This window comes from Cryptomeria japonica, chromosome 3 (genome assembly GCF_030272615.1).
Source record: "Cryptomeria japonica chromosome 3, Sugi_1.0, whole genome shotgun sequence".
In the NCBI taxonomy this organism is placed as follows: domain Eukaryota; kingdom Viridiplantae; phylum Streptophyta; class Pinopsida; order Cupressales; family Cupressaceae; genus Cryptomeria; species Cryptomeria japonica.
In genome coordinates this window covers 249,563,814-249,584,882 of record NC_081407.1, presented here as the reverse complement: position 1 = coordinate 249,584,882, position 21,069 = coordinate 249,563,814, and positions in this window count along the sequence as shown.

Here is a 21,069-nt window from a genome sequence, read left to right as displayed (position 1 = left end):
TACACATGTCTCATTTATCCTAAAGTTGATTTATTTTAATAAATGAAACTCACCTTTAAGGAATACTCCAACTTTATTCCTAATCCCAATTAGCTAAATTAATTCATAATTAATTAGGCTTTAGCGATTCCTACAAACCCACATCTTAATCCCCTTATTAACCTAGTTAACCCAAATCCTAATCCATGTTAGTATTTATTCTAATTTAAAATATTACAGACCTACCCAGGTGAACTCAGAAAGGTGGTTCCCACTTTTTGGTACGTCCTGATTTTTGCTGAAATCATACTTTTTAAAAAAAATATGATAATTTAAGCTTTAAGAGGTCCCATTTGAAGTAATTAATTGAAGAGACTTAAATCAAAGGCTCTTAGATCAAAATTTATTGGATAAAACCTCTCTACTTCTAAATCATACTTGCAATGGAGTCTCCTTTGCATCTATCAAATGTTGATAAAAAACCAATTTTACATTAGCTTTTGGGGGGTCAAATTAATTCATTTAAAAGGTTTTTTTTTATAAGTATTTAGTCCTTATTATAAGCTTTCCAAATAGTATAACTTCTAATATATTTAATTTCATTAATATATTTTTATTTTATTTCTTATGAATGTAGGTTTTTCACCAAACATGAACTTCTTTGTTCAATGCATTGGGAAAAATAGTAAAATAATTCAAAAAATTTCTGAAAAATATCTATGCACTAGGTATTGGTGTTTTCTTTCCAACAAAAAAAGAAAATTGAATTTTGATATATATAGAACAAGTTATGTGTTCAAACGTACACCTATATCTAAATTATAATTAGTTGAACATCAAAACTTAGTAAAATAAAAAATATTCAACATATCACTATCAAACCAAGTGCATGCCCTAGGTATTTATGTTACAAACCAAAATTCAAAAGAATTAAGTTTTTATCATTTATAGAAAAAAAATTATGCGTTTTGGGATACACATCACTCTTAAAAAATGTTGTTTGTTGTAAACAACTTTTTTTTGAGGGAGATGGAAAAATCAATAAAATTTTATTCAAACAAATTTGCAAAAAATATATTTAGAATCTACAAATGAGATGTTAAAAATCACTAGTTTATATCATCTTCAAATTCTTAACAGTTTAAAAGTTATAGGTGTCAGAAAGTGAAGGTTTTTTTGAAAATATTCATCTAAGTGTCAAAGTTGGTCAAAAAGTGGGAACTAGTATTGTGAGTTCACCCACCCATATCATCTCACCCATCAACATCATCTTTGACCAAAGGGTGCTCACACATGTGTGAAAATTGCTCCTCGCTATGGAGCCACCCTAGACTTTCCCCTTTTGGCATGTATGTCATAAACCCCCTTTTTCCTAGTCCCTACTCCTTTCTACAAGTATTTCACTTGTCAACTCTTTGGAATTTCCAAGGTTGCTTACACATGTGTGAGCACACCTTCCCATTTTACCTAGGATAGTTGGACTTTGCAAGGTTGCTCACATGTGTGAGAACATTTTCCCCTTTTTCCCTATGACAATTACTCTTCCGAAGATGTGATCACGCATGTGTGAGTACACTTACCCTTCGCCCCTCTTCCCCTTGTGACACTTGTCACAAGGATATGCCTTCCAATATGTGACCACATTCCCTTTCGATCTTTTCCCTTCATCCCAGTTTTGATCTTGACCATCCATTTCTAAACCCCAAAATCTATAATTTGAGCTCTTATCTCTCACCAAATCATCCACTTTTCATACATTTCATGCTGGCCTTTTATCCTCTCATCATAGCAGAATCATAATGCCCATTCAATCATGCACCTGCATGTTGTTATGGTAATTTTAGAGCATTCCACACTCACACCATCTATCTCTCCCACTCTCCTTTAGTCAACTTTGGAGCTATCAAAGCTCATGGAGACAAGGAGGACAAGAAAGAGTTACCGACAATGGGAGCTTCATGAGTATACTTTATTTAATGTCATTTGTTTTAATCTTTTTTGACAATGTCTTTAAAATGGGTTGATTTGCTTGACTAATCATACTTTGTTTTGTGATGATACAATTGGCAATAAAAATGAGGGTGTGCAAACAAGAAGAAGACATGCAAGGAATAGTGAGCAAGTAAAATTTTGTCTCCCGATTGAAATGGAACTAAAAAATTATAGTGAGGCGAACAAGAGTGAAAAGTGGATGAAAGCAGTGGAAGAAGAGCTGCAACAGATTGAAAAGAACAAGGCATAGGAATTTTTACCTAGGCTAGCAGATAAGAATGTCATAGGAACTAAATGGGTCTATAAAAATAAAATGAATCAAGAAGGTAAGGTCATAAGGAACAAAGCAAGGCTTTTATGCGAGGGCTATTCACAAGTAGAAGGGATAGATTTTGAGGATAATTTTTCTCCAGTTGCAAGACTTGAGGCCATTAGGATGTTCTTAGCATTCTTAGCATACAAGGGATACAAGGTATACCAAATGGATGTTAAATCTGCATTCCTTCATGGGAATATTGAAGAAGAGCTATACATAGAGCAACTTGAAGGATTTTAACTACATGAGAAGGGTAATTTTGTATGCAGGTTAAGGAAAGCCTTATATGGTCTAAAGAAGGCACCTAGGGCATGGTATTCTGGGTTGGATAAGTATCTACATCGACAAGGTTTCAAAAAGGGGTGTGCTGATAGAAATTTGTATATCAATACAAATAGATATCTCATGATCATTGTTGTAGTTTATGTTGATGACATTATATTTGCAGGTAATAAGGATGCCCTATGCAAGGAGTTTGTTGATAAAATGTAGTCTGAATTTGAAAAGTCTTTGCTTGGTGAATTGTCATATTTTCTTAGTTTGCAAATTTCTCAATTATGTAAAGGTATATTTATATCACAATCCAAGTATGCCAAAGATATGCTAAATAAATTTCAAATGGAGGACAACAAGCCAGTTAGTACCCCCATGGTGATAGGATGAAAACTAAGCAAGGATGACGAGTTACCTAGTGTAGACCAGACTTTATATGGATCCATGATTGGTAGCTTGTTGTACTTAACAACCTCTAGACCGGATATAGTTCAAACAGTGTGCATGGTTGCAAGGTTTCAAGCAGCTCCAAAGCAATCACATGTCAATGCAGTAAGGAGAATATTTAGATATCTGCAAGGGACTCTTGACTATGGCCTATGGTATCCAAAGAGTGGAGATTTCATCATGCAAGCCTACACTAATGTTGATTGGGTGGTTGTATTGATGATATAAATAGTACCAGTGGTGGAGCCTTTTTCCTTAGTGATAGGTTGGTCTCTTGGCACAACAAGAAGGAAGAATCAATTTCCCTATCCACTGTAGAGGCTGAATATATTGCAGCTACAACATGTTGCTCACAAGTCTTATGGATGAAACAAACACTTAAGGACATACACGTTTAATTTGCTAATTTAATTTATCTAAAATGTGACAACTCTAGTGCAATCAACATCTCAAAGAATCCTGTTATGCATTCAAGGACTAAGCTGTTGGCTTATGATGAAGCAGTGATAATGTATGTTGTCATTGATATCAATAAGTGCTCAAGTAGGTAAACTGGTATGCACTGGTATGAATATCGGAAGCGGTTATGGTCAACCGGATGAGTGGACTGATGTCGGGGTTCACTAAGTGTGACTACCGGTTGGTAATCTCAGTTCAGCTCTAGGGTTTCCAGTTTGGCTTGTGTGGTGCAATTGATGATGTTTTGTGATCTGTTAGTTAAGAATAAGGATAAGGATCAAGATGCCACGTGAGTTGTGTGTACGTGAAGGATTTCTTTGAGGATATTGCACATGAAGATCAAATGCATTGAATGTCTACCTCGAGAATGTGCATTTTTCTTAGCGATGTGAAAAACGGGTGATGGGTTACTGTTTTCTAGATGTGGTGAAGATTGGACAATGCAGAAAGACTTGAGATCTGTTTTAGATCGTTTAATCCTATGTAATGTATTTGACGGTTAGGATTGGACCGGGTGTAATTGTAAACCTAAAATGTTTAGGGTTTAGGGTTTATGCTACTGACCTAATTGTTGTATATAAGGTCGATGAGTTTTGTTATTGTAGTTATTAGAAAAAGGTGTGTTTGTGTCCGCATGTTGGAGATTTGATACTTGCCAAACCAGAGTGAGGAATCTGCAAAGTGTGATTATTGAAGAGAGGAACTGAAAAGGATCTGCCTTAGCAAGAAGTGTTATTATCAGATCAGAGTTTTACCTGTTGTCTTCTAACCATTTCAACAAAAGGTAAATCCCTTGATCGGGTAGCTTTAACAAGATTTGTTGTAAATCCTCTAACCAGGTGGCTCAAGTTCATTGAATTATTTAAATCCTCTAGCGAGGTAACTCTTAATAGGGTTTCAACCTTTAACAGGGTATATAGCCATCCCTTAATTGGGTGATCCCTAACAGGATCGGTTCCTAATAGAACCTATATTGTAAAGTCTTTAACCGGACTAGGCTCCTAATAGAGCGGACTTCAAAAGAGTTCACAAACAAGCTTGTGGGTATTTATCCCCACTATGGTTTTTCCCATTTGGGTTTCCATGTGAAAAATATGTGTGTTATGGGTTGTGAGTCTTTCATGTGATGATTGAGTGGTTTTTTAAGTTAGACATGCATGCATTGTGTAATGGTTGTAGTTTTTATTGGTACAACTCATGCATGATTAATCTAGTGAAGTAGCTATGAAGATTTGAGATTTGTTGAATGCTGTCTGAAGTATTTTTATTTAACCTTTAGCTGTTTGAAGTAATTCTATTTAACCGATATTTCTATTGTTAAGTACAATGGTGAAGACAACTAGTTATCTGTGTTTTAATTTGTCAAAGTGTCAGAGTAAGTTTTTGTGTATACTGATTCACCCTCCCCTCTCAGTTACGGTTAGGATTTTAGTAGTTCATCATTATTCATCAATTGGTATTAGAGCATATCCAGGTCCTCGATGATATAACTTAACCACTTGAGGTAAAATATCATGCTTTAATGATGAAGAGGGGAGGTCCTAAGTTCAATAGGGATAAATTTAAAATATGGAAGTACAAAATGAAGATATATATCAAGAGTTTGGGTGCACAACACTGGAACTATGTGGATAATACCTATGTAATTCCCTCTAGCATTCTAACCGATGATCAAAAAAGAGAGATACACGAAAAATGGGAAAGTTATGGAAGCCCTTATAAGCAGCTTGTCCGATGTAGAGTTCATTGATGTACAAGATAAGGAAAATTCGAAAGATGTGTGGGACAAACTGAAATCCATTTATGGCGGTGATGAACATGTCAAGCAGGCTAAGGAAGAAAGCCTTAGAGGAAAATTTGAAGATATGAGAATGGTTGAAGGAGAGACCATTCAACAATATGGCATAAGAATCAAGACAGTGGTTGGAGAAATCAAGAGCATTGGTGGAACAATTGATGATGCCATTGTTGTCAGTAAAGTTCTGAGATCACTTTTACCGGTCTATGCAATCAGGGTTGCCGCTATTCAAGGGCTAAGGTCTATCGACAAAACCAAGGTATCTTTAGACTCTATTATTGCAAAGTTGACTGCATGTGAATTGAATGGCTATGATGGTAGTGTTCAGAAGATCGAGTTAGCCTTTAGAGTGTCTGCTTCCTCCACACTGACTAGGAAAGGAAAAGAGGCCAGTAGTAGTTAAGAATCCAGGCCAAGCAGAGATATGGACGATGAGGAGATTTTGATGGAGTTTGAAGCTCTTCTTGCCAAGAGACTTCCAAAAGGCACTGGAAAATACAGAGGTAAGCTTCCTTTGAAGTGTTTTTCCTGTAATAAGATAGGACATATAACTGTTAACTGTCCTAACAATGACGATAAGTATAAACCAGAGAGGTTTAGGAAGTATAAAGGAGTAGGTAGGAGAAATTGTCTTGTTGCAGTGGATGAAGGTGTTATCGATGAGGAATATGAGGATGAAGAGAATGAGGACATAGTGTTTGTGGCTATCAAGGAAGAGTTGTCTGACTAGAAAGCCCTTGTCTCACATATTGACAACTCTAACGAGTGAATCATTGATAGCGGGTGTTCTCACCACATGATCGGTGATCTAAGAAAGTTTCTATCTCTTGAATAATATGATGGTGGTGTTCTCTGGTTTGGCAATGATGTACCTTGCATGGTGAAAGGAAAAGGATCCATCTCACTAAATGGAAAGAGCAGTGTAGATGATGTCTATTGGGTGGAAGGCCTTAAACATAATCTTTTGAGCATTTCTCAACTGATCGACAAAGGACTCATAGTGGAATTAAAGGTGGAGTTTGTAGAATAATTGGAAAGAGTGGATAACTTATTGCCACCGGTAAGTAGACCAGAGGAAACCTGTTTCAGCTGAATGCCAAGATTAGTCAGTGCCTGATGGAAAAATTTGATGACAGTTGGATATGACATAGAAGACTTTGTCATATAAATTATGACAATATTGTAAAGGCTAGTAAGATCAAGGCAGTAAGAGGATTGCCATTGTTGAACAAACCAAAGAATGCTTTGTGTAGGGAATGTCAACTTGGGAAGATGTCTTCCTCAACATTCAAAGTAAGTCCTTTTTAGCTGAGAACTTACTTGATCTAGTGCAATCAAGCAGGTAAACTGGTATGCACTGGTATGAAGATCAGAAGTGGTTATGGTCAACCGAATGAGTGGACTGGTGTCGGGGTTCACTAGGTGTGACTACCAGTTGGTAGTCTCAATTCATCTCTAGGGTTTCCGGTTTGGCTTGTGCGGTACAACCGATGATGTTTTGTGATAAGTTAGTGAAGATCAAGGATAAGGATCAAGATGCCATGTCAGCTGTGTGCACGTGAAGAATTTCTTTGAGGATCTTGTGCATGAAGATCAAATGCATTGAATGTCTACCTCGAGAATGTTCATTTTTCTTAGCGGTATGTGAAAAATGCATGATGGGTTACTATTTTGCAGATGTAGTGAAGATTGGATGATGCAGAAAGACTCGAGATCTGTTTTAGATCATTTCATTCTATGTAATGTATCTGATGATTAGGATTGGACCACTTGTAATTGTAAACCTAAAATGTTTAGGGTTTAGGGTTTATGCTACGAACCTAATTGTTTTCTATAAGGTTGATGAGTTTTGTTATTGTGGTTGTTGGAAAAAGTTGTGTTTGTGTCTGCATGTTGGAGATTTGATACTTGCCAAACCAGAGTGAGGAATCTGCAAAGTGTAATTGTAGAAGAGAGGAATTGAAAAGGATTTACCTTAGCAAGGAGTGTTGTTATTAGACCAGAGTTTTACCTATTATCTTCTAACCATTTCAATAAAAGGTAAATCCCTTGACGGGGTAGCTTTAATAGGCTTTGCTATAAATCCTCTAACCAGGTGGCTCAAGTTCATTGAATTATTAAATCCTCTAGCGAGGTAACTCTTAACAAGGTTTCAACCTTTAACAGGGTATATAGCCATCCCTTAACCGGGTGATCCCTAACATGATCGGTTCCTAACAAAACCTTTACTGTAATGTCTTTAACCGAACTAGGCTCCTAACAGAGTGGACTTCAAAAGAGTTCACAAACAAGCTTGTGGGTATTCATCCCCACTGTGGTTTTTCCCATTTGGGTTTCCACGTGAAAAATTTGTGTGTTATGGGTTGTGAGTCTTTCATGTGATGATTGAGTGGTTTTTTAAGTTAGACCTGCATGCATTGTCTAATGGTTGTGGTTTTTATTGGTACAACTCATGCATGATTAATCTGGTGAAGTAGCTATCAAGATTTGAGATTTATTGAATGCTGTCTGAAGTATTTTTGTTTAACCGGTTTAGCTGTTTGAAGTAATTCTGTTTAACCGGTATTGCTATGGTTAAGTACAGTGGTGAAGACAACCGGTTATCTATGTTTTAACTTGTCAAAGTGTCGGAGCAAGTTTTTGTGTGTACTGATTCACCCCCCCTCCCAGTATTGGTTACGATCTTAGTAGTTCCTCATTATTCATCATAAGCACATTGCCATTAAATATCATTTTTTGAGGGAAAAAGTTACTGATGAGGAAGTTAAAGTAGAATATGTCAGTATAAGTGAGCAACTAGCAGATATTTTTACTAAACCCCTACCTAAGGACTCATTTGAATATCAGAGACTCAAATTGGGCGTTGTCCCACCTTACTTCAACACTTACGTATTTTATGAGGTCTGTGGTTTAGGGGGAGCATATTGTCTTACAATTTTTATCCTTGAACCTCATGCTTGTTCTTAGGGGGAGATCGGAAATTTTTATAAGCAGTATTGGCACTACTTTTTATATTGTAATAATGATTCATCTTGCTCATTTTTATAGTATCACAAGTGGATAATGCATGTCTCCAGTAGAATATCAGTCTATTTGCTACTCTGATGGAGTGAAATCGGTATGTTGTCACAGGGGGAGAAGAGATGAGTTTCAGTTACCTAATACAAAATTATCATAGGTTGAGTGTTTTTTGCAGTGTTATGAGAGGCTCTGTGCAGGTTAAACATCTCCAACAAAGGAATATAGTCTGAGGGAGAGTTATTTGGTATCATGTGTAGAATGATAGTCACTTTCCATATTAGATGAATTAATTATAGGGAGGTGGACCCTTTGCCATTGTTGTCAAAGGGGGAGAGGAATATGAGTGTTGAGATCAATGCTAAAGGGGGAGATTGTTGGCATAATATTGTCATTGATGTCAATTGGGTCAAGTGAAGATGATAGAAGAGATGAGAGGCAGATTAAATGGACATTAGATGTGCAAAAGACTCTAGATTCATGTGTTTCAATGTTGGAATTGTTTTTCTACATTGGATTGATAATGGGTTGAATCCATTGGGTTTGGTTAATCCTTGTTACAAATAGAAAAATGTTGAAAATACATACGGTTGTAGTATTTTGGTGAGACCTTTGTTTTGTCACAACGACATCTTGCATTTCGGGGTGACTTCCTGTTTCAGTGAGACCCTTTTTTGGCTTTGCAAGCTTTATGTGTTATGCCAATATCCTTATTTTTTGGTGAGACATCGATAGTGTCTCATCGACATGTCCCATTGTTGATGAGATGGTATTTTGGTGAGATCATTTATGTCTCTCATCGGCCTTTTTGGGTTACATCGACAACCTTCTATTTCAGTGTGATTGTGTTTGGGTCTTGGCAACATTGCTTCAAGTTTGGTGTTACATGCGGCTTCAGAAAGACTCATTTTCCTTCTTGCCAACCCATGAGAGATATAGTGATAAAACCCTCTTCGTTGAGAGTTTTGGGATGTCTTTCCAACAAGGGTTTCCTTTTCGGTGTGATAGGTATTATGTCTTGGTCACATAGTATTTATTTTATTGTAACATGCTCTGTCGACATGACCAAATTTGCATCTCACCGGCTAGTCTATGTTATATCGACTTGGGTCCACAAGGATGTTTAAAGGCTTTTTGCCAATTCATGGTCAATCTTTTTGTTGACCACAATGCCTTGCGAGACATAAAAATGATGACATAAAGTGTTACCATAAAAGTTGAGGTAACTACAAGGAGATTTTGCCATTTCACGATGAAATATTGTTGTTGACCCAGACACTCGACGAAATGACAAAAAGGAGTTGGAGACCATGCGATAAGGAAGATATGTGACATCGCTATTTCGTGAAGTAACCGCCAAGGAAGAGGGAGTCGTCTGCAATACTGTGAAACAAGAAATATGACCGCAGGGAAGGAGTTAAGGTTATCACCATTTAGTGGGTAGACTATCACAAAGGATATAATGGCTAGTGAAACTGCAAATGGTTTTATGATCGTTGTGACTAGGAAAACTCATGCCGATAAAACCCTACTTGTGGGTTTTGGCCGAATGGAGAGATTTTAACGCCATAGATGCAACCTGATAGTTGAAGTGTCCATGTGAGGATGTTGAGAGAGGTTGAATCAATGATTCAGAAGGAGATATTGGTGACGTGGTAGTTGCAAAATGAATATACGTCCATTCAAATGCTAGAATAGTTTGCTTGCAGAGATTGTTTTCTTTAAATGCATGTGATGCCCAAACTTTTTGGGCAAAAATACAACAATAATTTTTTTTTTATAACGCTAAATGACTCATAATCTATGTTCAATAAGATGTGATAACTTAATTAGTTTCACTAAAAGATATCTTAAGTGCTGATATGAATGGGTCTCTAATATGAGGGATAATTTAATTTGTTTAATTAGAAGGCTTAGAACTTTGCCCAAATGACTTATTAATCAATTAATAAATTATATTTTAATTATTTAACATTTACAATAATTTCCATTATGTAAGGTTGAATAAATTAAACCTATGAAATTAACACAATCTTAATAATTAATTGTTTTGCTCAATTAGCCATCCAATAAACTTGAATACCATTCCTAATAAATTATATTTTAATACTTTACATTTTCAATAATTTTCATTAACTAAAGATGAATAAATTAATCTTATATAGTCGACTCAACCTTTATAATTAATTATTTCGCCCAATAAATTCTTCGAATTTAATTATATTAATTGTTAATATCATTTACTATAATATTTAAATAATTTCAAAATTTTGCCAATAGTGTCATGTTGTGATGGTTGTTAAGTTGCTCTGTTGTTGTTCTTGCCATCAAGGTTCAAGCCCCACCGGTTCATAGCTCCGAGTTAAAAGCGTTTACCCCTTTAATTTTTTTTTTTAAAAAAAAATCCATTATATTAACATTAATACAAACTCACTGTATTAATATTAATTAACTAATCAATAAAATGTAAAGTCTCAAATGCCATTAAAGTAGCATTAATAAGTGGTCTAGAACAATAAATCTTCCATTATTGATATCTAATCCCCTAAAGGATTTAAATAATCATTTACACTTAAATTACCCCTTTAAGGATTTATATAATCATTTAATAATATCTATAAAAATATTCCATCTAATTATTTACTATTAATATTTCCCAAACTGTATATATATATATATACATACACACACACACATATATACATATATATACACATATATACATATATACATATATATATATATATATATATATATATATATATATATATATATATATATATATATATATATATATATATATATATATATATATATATATATAACACAATATAATATTATAAAAAACTCTTTATTTGAAATGGGGTTATTTCCCTCCCCATTTTTGTTGGCATTGCATGATGATTACATTGGACAAGCATAGTGTTGTCATTGATGTCAATCACAGCTGGTAATGAAGCAAGTATAGCTACCGGTAATGATACAGTAAAGCAACCGTTGTTGATGCAGTGAAGATCAATTGGTAACCCTCAACCGATAACCCTAACCAGTTGAGATGCAGAACCCTAACCGATGAAGTTTGCAGATTGGTTGTCATGATCTATGACCAAACGATGATCAGTGATGAAGATGCCACGTAAGCATGTTGCACGTGATGAGTTTTGAAATGGATTTGGCGTGCGTAAGAGATAACCATTTATCTTGAGAATGATCAAATGCATAGCATGAAGTGACAAACGCGTGATGAGTTACAGAATCAAAGTGTGGTGATTCAGGAGAGATTGTAGATGCCTAGAAGAATGTAATGTTGATTGCAAGTAATCTAACAGTCAAGATTGAACCATTATGTTTGTAATCTCTATGAGATTTTTAGGGTTTGTGTTGTGTTATCAACCTAATTTATTTGCTTATAAGGTTGATGATTTGTTTCAATGAAGTGTTGGCAATTTGGTTAAGTGTGAAGGTGATTGTTGCCAAACTAGGAGGTGTGTCTACAGAGTGTTGTGAAGGCAGATAGGAGAAATAAAGGATCTAATTAAGCAAGGAAGTGCAATTTCCAGATCAGTCAAGAATCTACTGTTCTCTAACCATTACAACAGTTAAATCCCTTAACCGGGTAAGCTTTAACATGCTTGTTGTTGAAATCCTCTAACTAGGTGATCCATTAGCTTTTAATTTGAAATCCTCCACCAAGGTTGCCTTTAACAGGGTATATGTAGTCAATCCCTAAACCGGGTGGTCCTTAACCGGATCTGTTCCTAACAGGACATTATTATATAAGCTTCTAACAAGACTTGGCTCCTAACAGGGAAAACTTCAGAAGAGTTCAAAATAATTATGGGTATTCATCCCCACCATGGTTTTTCCCATTTGGGTTTCCATGTGAAAAATCATTGTGTCAAGTGGTGAATGATTTTGTGGATGTTTTCTGATATGGTTGATTTGAATAACTAGTAAATTTGCATAGATATATTTGAATGATTGGAAATGATCTGAAACATGTTTTTACTAGTATTAGTAAAGTGATTTAAGGTTTTGTCAAATGGTGTTGAAGTTTCAAGATCTGTTGCATTGTGTCACTGAGTATTAGGACAACCAGTAAAGTTTAACAGTGCAGTTGCAGATTTGTCTAAGTGTCTAAAGCGATATACTTTATGAGTTGATTCAGAGTTGAAAGTTTGTTTGGTGAAAGTTTAGTTTATTTTCTATCTACTAATTCACCCCCCTCTCAGTAGTTGACCGGATCTTTATAGTTTCATCATATTATCAATTGGTTTCAGAGCATTTCAGGTCCTCTTGAGCTTAAGACTAACAATTTGAGGAAAAGATATAGGAGAAAATGATGAAGAGAGAAGGTCTGAAGTTTAATAGAGATAACTACAAAATATGGAGTGATAGGATGAAGATTTACATCAAGAGCTTAGGAAGTTAGTATTGGGATCAAGTTGTTACTAAGTGTAGACACCCAAATCTGTCCACTTAATTGAATGAATATTTAGTATTTGTTTGATTATTTAACCATCAATCAACAATTAATTAAATTGATATTTAATTAATTCATCTTAAACCTCTTCTTCTGTTAATTAAATAAATTATTCAATTTATTTAAATTAATTCATTAAACCATACTCTAGCATTAAATTAAATGAATAAAGCATATTTGTTTAAATTAACCCCTTTTCTCATTTAAATAAATAAATATTTATTTAAATCTCTGAAAACCCTCCCACTTGCATTCTCGTACAAATGCAAGTTGCACAATTTTAGTTGAAATAAATGAATTTTATTTTAATTAAAATCCTCTTTTATTCTCACCCACTTGCTCACTAAGCCCCTTCTAGACTCTTTTAATATCCTTCTAGACTCTTATAACCTCTTCTAATTAGCCTAATCCCTCTTCCTAATCATTTGCACATTTCTAAACAAAGGTCACTTCTCAAAAATGCCTCAAAGTCTTTGAAATGCATTAAAGGCTTTTATTATTCAACAAGTTAACCCCCAAAGTCTTTTAAAACCTTTATGGCTCTTACATAACCATTAATGGTTAACTCCACTTACCCACATGGTTAGAGACTTTCCCTCTAACTCAACCCCTCATTTAAGTTATGGGTCTCTTCAAGCATTCATTGCTTTGACCATGGTTATCCCCATTAACTCTTGCACAAGAGTTTAATCATTGGATAAAAGCAATTACCCTTGGATAAAATATTTATTCACTAACTCAAGCCTAACCAAACCCTCCTAGGGTAACCTGCATGTCATCTCAAACATTTAATGCTTCTTCCCTATCCTCTCAAGCCATCTCATGTTGACACTTGCCATCATGGGATTGGGTTGAAAGCCATCACTATTGGCTTGATGATGATAATAATGAATGAATTCATATGTTTTCATTGATGGAACATGTACACACACATATGTTCACATTGACTACCGGTATTACTTATAAAGATTACTTGTATTGCAACCGGTATTAGAAGTTTTGCTTGTAATGGTTGGAAACTGGTACACGGAGACAACCAGTATATGCAGGAGATAACTTGACATCAACTTGAAGATCCAATGAAGATTATCAAAGAAGCAATGAAGGACAATCAGTTTATATGTTGACAGAGGTTAACTCTAACCGGTATCTGTGTTCCAACTGGTATTCATTGATTGTGTGATGAGTTATCCGAACCAACAAATTTTGGTGGTAATTAGTGATGAGTTATGTTTGATTGTGCAGATACACTTCACCTAGGAAATTGTGATTTGATTTCCAAAGCCGACATGAAATATAAATGTCTATATAATGACATTATGATGAACTATTTTAGAGATGTGATATGAGATGATTTGATGTGAAGATAGAAGTGTTAAGTTGTAGAATATGTTGTTAATGAAGTTTTGAGTGTGTAGAAGAGGATCTATTCAAGCAAGTTGTGCTACTTCTAGGTCACACCACCTGTTGTTTTCTAATCACTACAACAGTCAAATCCCCTAACTAGGTAATCTCTAACAAGCTTCATTGTACAAATCCTCTAACCAGGTGATCCATTAATTTGGATTTAGAAATCCTCTACCGAGGTTACTCCTAATAGGGTACTACATTTAACAGGGTATAGCTCATAACAAAGCTTTGGGATCTTTAACATGATTCGATCATAGTAGAGAACTTTTGTAAGACCTTAATCGGTCAGTTACCTATTACTATAGATAGTTAACTTGTGAGTCCCATCTCACCGTGGTTTTTCCCATTTGAGTTTTCCACATATAAACACTTTTGTTATGGTGGATGTTTTTCTTATTTTGGATGATTTAATATCATTTTGGATTGCATGCACAGTGTTGAGTAAACTTGTTAAGTATATCTATCGGTCAGTGTTTAAAGTAGTATTGTTTTTGGTGTCACTGATTCACCCCCACTCTCAGTGGTTTATAAGTCTATCAATCACATGGATCACAGACCCATCAATCCTAGCCCTTCATAAACTCACTCAATCTTGGCCATTCAATCAACATTTTAACCTATAAAAGGACCTCATTTCTTAAGAAAAGAAGGAAGCATTTTGCATTGTTATTATACTAAGATTCACATAAACATTAATTGGGAGCTTTCTCATAGCAAATCATTTACACTTGCATACGAACTTGTTTTTGATTTTTACAACCATCTTGAATCTTCATATGACATCCATGGATAGTGCTAAAAGCTGAGAGCTAAACTCATTGGGACTTGGAGAGGAGAGGAACAAGGGAGGAACATCTATGAGCATCTTGGGGAGTTTTCTTTCTCTCTTCCATTTATGTATGCTTTTTATTGTTTGCTTTATATCTCTGTTGGTATGCATGTTAAGGTTTTTGAGTTCATTTGTGTTTAGTTGGTTGGAACTAATCTACTAAAGTTTGAACTTGTGTTTGTGCCTTGTGCCCCTTTTGTCTTGCATCATTTGGTGAACCTGACGTGAATCAAACATGCAACCTTCTGATCTTTGGTTCTTAACTTTTTTTTTAAAATTGCAGAGATGTTTATGCACAAGATAGTATTTTGGCACTTTCATCACATGCAATAGCACTTTTGTCCCAAATTAACGCATCTAATTTCTCTAAGTTATAGCGCTTTTGTTCTATCTTAGCACTTTTGGGTGTTTAGTATCAGACTTTTTGAATATATTAGTGCCTTTTCTCTCTGTTATAGCGCTTCTGTGGTTTGTTATAGCGCTTTTAAATTCTATTAGTGCTTATGTGGTTTGTAACAGACAAAGAGCTGAAAATTGGAAGAAAAATAAATTTTTTAGGCTTGTCAAGCCCACCATCTTAGCTAACCTTTTGAATGTTTTTTTTTTTGCAGGTTTAACAACTTTTTGCAAGTTTTGGAGGAGTTAAATTAGAAATACTTTTTTAGTCTTTGAGTTTAAAATTAATCTTTCATGTTTTTCAAACAAAAGGATTAAAATGAACCTCATAGTCTTTTTGGTGCAGCTAAAATAAAATTCACTTTTACTTTGGTGCTTAAAAAAAACTTAATCTTTCATGTTTTTTTCAAAACAAAGGTATTAAAATGTACCTCATAGTCTCTTTGGTGCAACTAAAATAAATCTCATTTTCACTTTTAGTGCTTAAAAAAAACTTCATCTCTCTTGTTTTTAGGTAAAAGGGATTAAAAATCAACTTCATTCTTTTGGTGCACTTAAAATCCACTTCATTTTTCAGTTTGGTGCATAGAAAAAACCTCACATCTACATATTTTTTTTCTACAAAGGCTACAAGATTTCATTTTGCTGACTAGGTTTATTTTTAGTTTGTCAAGTGTCCAAAACAATTTTTACCTTGGCTAAAAGGAACACCATATCTGTTAGAGCAATAGCTCCAAGTAGCAAGCAGATCACATTGCAGTAAAAAGGTTAAAAAGAACAAGTGTCTTTTGTGTTTGGAACACTTGTGCGAATCTGTAAAGTGGTCCTAGTTCTAACACACACTATCCTCTCCCTTGGCTCTCGTGGTCCTAGGAGCAAGAGAAAAGTGTTAGTAACGCTCTAAATTTTCTATTTTTAAGAGAGGCCTACCAAGAGACACATCACTCTTGGGATGACCTTGCATGGTAAATCCTTTGAGCCGCTATAGAAATCAGGTGAGAGTGAAATCTGTAGCCTTGGGTGTAGCTGTTCCTATAGTGTAACTTGCCAAAAGGACATATGGGCCCCACCGTGAGTTACAAGGCTCTTAAGCGAGTCACTGTAGAATCAACTTACGTCCAAAGACATCGAACATTACTAGACATCTCTTATTTTAGAAGCCCACCCATTCTATTGATTGAGGATATTTGTGAAAAGTTTAGTGCAAGAGCATAGATGGTTTTTCTCCCAAGATACTCACCATACATATTTCCTTGAGTAGAAACAAGGCTTTTTGAAAGGCTAGTTGTAGCTTGATGAAAGTGGTGACTCCCCCATCATAGGAATCACCTATCTGTTATGCTCATGTAAGACTTAGTATATCACATCCTTAGCTACCACGATGGAATATATAAGGTATGTAGTACCAAAGTCGAAGAAATATCAAGTTGTGGGCTGAAAATATCACAATTGGCCATTACCTTAGGGATAAAAAGTGTTTGAGTTGTCTTCATCTTGTTTCAAACCAGTAAAAATTGGGCTGACTTTAGGCTTGGGAACATACATACATTTATAAGGTTAAAAAAAGTTCATGATTAGGTTGATTTAGACCCACACATGTTGTGCCTTTATTGAAAAGGGGCAAGACTACGTGCTTGTGTGTTTGACATATTTTCTTGTCAAAAGATTCAAAACAATTGAAACAAAGGATCCATCCAACAAATATACATCAATATTGATCATTTTGTATGACCATCACTCATATCTTGAGAAAAAAAAGTCTTCATCAAAAGACTAAGTTGAAGAAGAGACAACTTGGTTCAAGGGCTCTTATCAAAAAAAGGAAATTTCTCTATATCAATAGACAACTCTTTCTCTCACATAGAATATTCTTGCATCATATGTGCTTGTACCTTAAGGGAAAATCCAACGAATTTGACAAAGATCCTTTGAGAAATAGAGCTTTCACTTAGTATAGAACTTTTGATTATCAAAAGAACAAAGGGGGCAAGATCAATCCCGCTTTCTTTCCTAAAATTTATATCACATACAATGAAGTTCGAGAGGAACCACCAACCCCTATAAGAGAGGAAGAAGTAGAAAAACCCTTTAAAATGAAAGAGTTTTATTGAGAGCACATATCCTATCCACTTTCACATCCAAACATCAAAAATTCACTCAACTCTCAACACAAAGAGTTCTTGTCCTTAGTCCTTTCAGATATTGCTTAAAGAAACCAACAAATCACTTTTAGGGTGTCTCTACATCTATGATCAATCATCCTAAGAGGCATTTATACATATCTAGATAGGTTAAAAATAGTTTATGAGTGCATCCTCTCATTACTAGGTAGCTTGGATTATAACACATCTTGAACCTTGCTATACCTCATCGCATCAAAATTGTTGAAAAATACAAAAGCAATTCACAAAGAACTCTATTGACATCCAACCTTTAGTATTAGAGATCTATCTTCCACCAAACATTTCAATTTTTTTTAATCTTCCGTTATTCATTTCATCAGGCCCTCACCATTTTAGAATCTTAGAAAGACCACCTCATAGTCATTTTTCACAACATCAAACTTTTAAAACATGGCTCAAACAAGAGCAATGCAATATTGACAACTAGAAATTGAAGAGGAGGATGGAAATCTCAATGATTTTAATGAGGCCTTTGGAGTAGGCACTGATGATGAAGATCCTAGCACTCCAACTCCAAAAGAATTATAAAGAACACAACATAATCCAAAACTCAACATATTTTTTGATGAAATTCTTAGAAACAATGCCAATGCTTATTTCTTGAGACTCGCTCGAGAGGGTGCCAAACTTCCCTCCAATTTTGATACAACACAATTACGACAAACATCCAAGAAAAATAGCCATCATGATGGTGGAGGAGGTAGAGACTACTTCCGCTATGACCCTAATCATCAAGGGAATCCTCCACCTCCTCCTCCTTCGGAAATAGACATGTTGAGGCAACAAGTAGAATATCTCGCCCAAGAATTGAATAGTGGTGTGAAGACCAATCGATTCTCACTTAACGACATTTGTCCATATCCATTTGATAGGAACATGCTTATGCCACCTTTTCCACGAGGGTTCGAAACACCCAAATTTGAAAAATATAGAGGCAAAGGAGATCCTAAGGACCATGTGCGAGAATTTCACTCCACTTTCTTAGAGGTGGCCTATGAGAACACATATCTGATGTGCCTCTTTCCTCAAAGTTTGGGAGGCACAACCACACAATGGTTTTCACAACTTTCGAGTGGTATTAGAACATTTGAAGAATTGGTTGAAAAATTTATCGTTCATTACGCACACAACATAGAACGTGACGTCACCATGGCAGATTTGTGCAACACAAAACAAAAACTAGGGGAGTTGTTCTCAACTTTCCTACAACAGTGGAGACAACTATCTAGCAGACGCTCTCTTCATCTACCTAAGCAAGAATTAGTGGAAATTTTCATTTCCAACTTAAATGATGAAATATAATTTCATTTGGACATGAAGGGCACAAAATCCTTTGAAGAAATGATAACTCAAGGGCTCAAATGTGAAAGGGCCCTCATTAAAAAAGGACTTATCAAAATTTATAATGAACACAAAGATGGTTCTCGTCCACACTATAATAACAACAAACCAAAATTTTGGAACAAAAACAAGAATGATGTCAATGACAGGATAATGGACGCAAGAACAGTGAAAATTGCACAACCTCTGGTTAGGTTTGCAGTACAAAATCCCCCTCCTAACAACAACACCAACAATAATCCACAAAATCAAGGTGGCAATACACAACAAGAGGAACAAAAAAAATCATCAAAACTACAAGCCAAAATGCACATATACGTCATTAGGGGAGCCCATCAAAATGATCTTACGCCAATTAATATCCTCCAATCTTGTGACATTACCAAAAAAATCCAATTATGAGCCTCAAGTCAAGCTTGCATGGTGGCGAGATCATGAACATTGTGAATTTCACCAAGGAAGAGGGAATAAAACAATAAATTACCATCAACTAAAAGATCTTGTTTAGGATCTTATCGATAGAGGAGAAATTGAAATTGAAGGACATGACCCAAAAAAATCCAATGATGATCACTTAATGTTCAAAAATCCACTTCCATCACATGATCAAAGGGGTCCTTCAACCTCAGGGAGAAACACAAATACCACAACCAATTACACACAAGCCATATACAATTATACCATGAATCACCTTTATGATGTGGATGAACAAGTTGTAACTCTTACCATAAAAGATCAAAATCGTACATGAAATGTTGTTACGCGATGTAGAAAGATTACTATTCAAGGGGAACCACCAAGAACGAAACCCCTCCCCAAACAATATAATCTTGTAGAGCAATTGGATAAGACACCAACCTGCATCTCCATATTAGAGCTTTTACGCTTATCCCCCTCACATAAAACAATCTTGGACTAAACTCTCCAAGAAGCATCCGTCCCAACCAACCTCAACACAGATCAATTTCAAGCCATGGTTGGTAGTCTAAAATCATCACCATGTCTCACTTTTACCGAAAGTGACAACACATCCTTCCAACAAACCCATAATGCCTCCCTCCATATTGAAGGGTTCGTAAACCAACATAGAATCAAGCGAGTCTTGATTGACAATGGAGCTGACTTAAACATATGCACCTTGAAGTTAGTCACAACATTGGGTTATGCAGTAGAATCAGTGGATGCTAGCAAGAAGATAACCATCAAAGCATATGATGATGCAAAACATTCCTCTAGAGGAGCCGTTACATTACCCATCAGGGTTGGGCCAGTGGTGAAGCATATAGTTTGCCAAGTTCTAGACCTTTTTCCATGCAATCTCTTATTAGGGAGACCTTGGATACATGCCATGCAAGCTGTTCCATCCACCTATCACTAATGTATCAAGTTTCCACATAATGGGGTAGAAATTACAATCCTCGATGATGCTAATCAATTTGCATATTGTAATAATATTCACCATCAGCCAGTCAATGTACCTAAAAATAGGGAAGCTATCACTTCCTCATCATATGTTAATCCAACCTCTCTTTCCACCTTAACAAATCCTACACCAAAACAAGAGAAATTAAAAATGAAAATGGCTAAGGAAGGTCCCGGTGAATATAATCTTAGCCAACTCTTTTGTGTTGGGAAGTTACTCACATCCCCTAAAACTCATGGAAAAACCCAAGGTTTACTTCAATCACCGCTGGCCAAAAGAACTTTCACTTTGGCACAATTCACCCCTGGTAAAAGTTAAGAGGAGGAAACCATGGATAAAGACCTGACATAATTGATCTACACAGACCCTCTCAACAAAGAAAGCCCAAAGGCTAAGCTCCCCACTGACAAATATGGCAAAGGCTTCACTATAATGCAAAGAATGGGCTATGATGGCCATAGTGCTTTAGGACCTTGCAAGAAAGGACGACAAGAGCCCTTACAACCTGATTTTAAACCAAGAGATAAAATTGGACTAGGTTTTCAAAAAGAATTTGTTCCTAAGCTTCAATTCAAAGGAAAATCCAAAAAATCTATGTATCACCCAATTACTCCAAGGATGCAATCCTTAACTATATTTGAAACAACAACAACACCAACAACCCCACCTCCAATATTACATAAGCCAGTAACTAATGCACTATTCAATTCAAACGATATCCC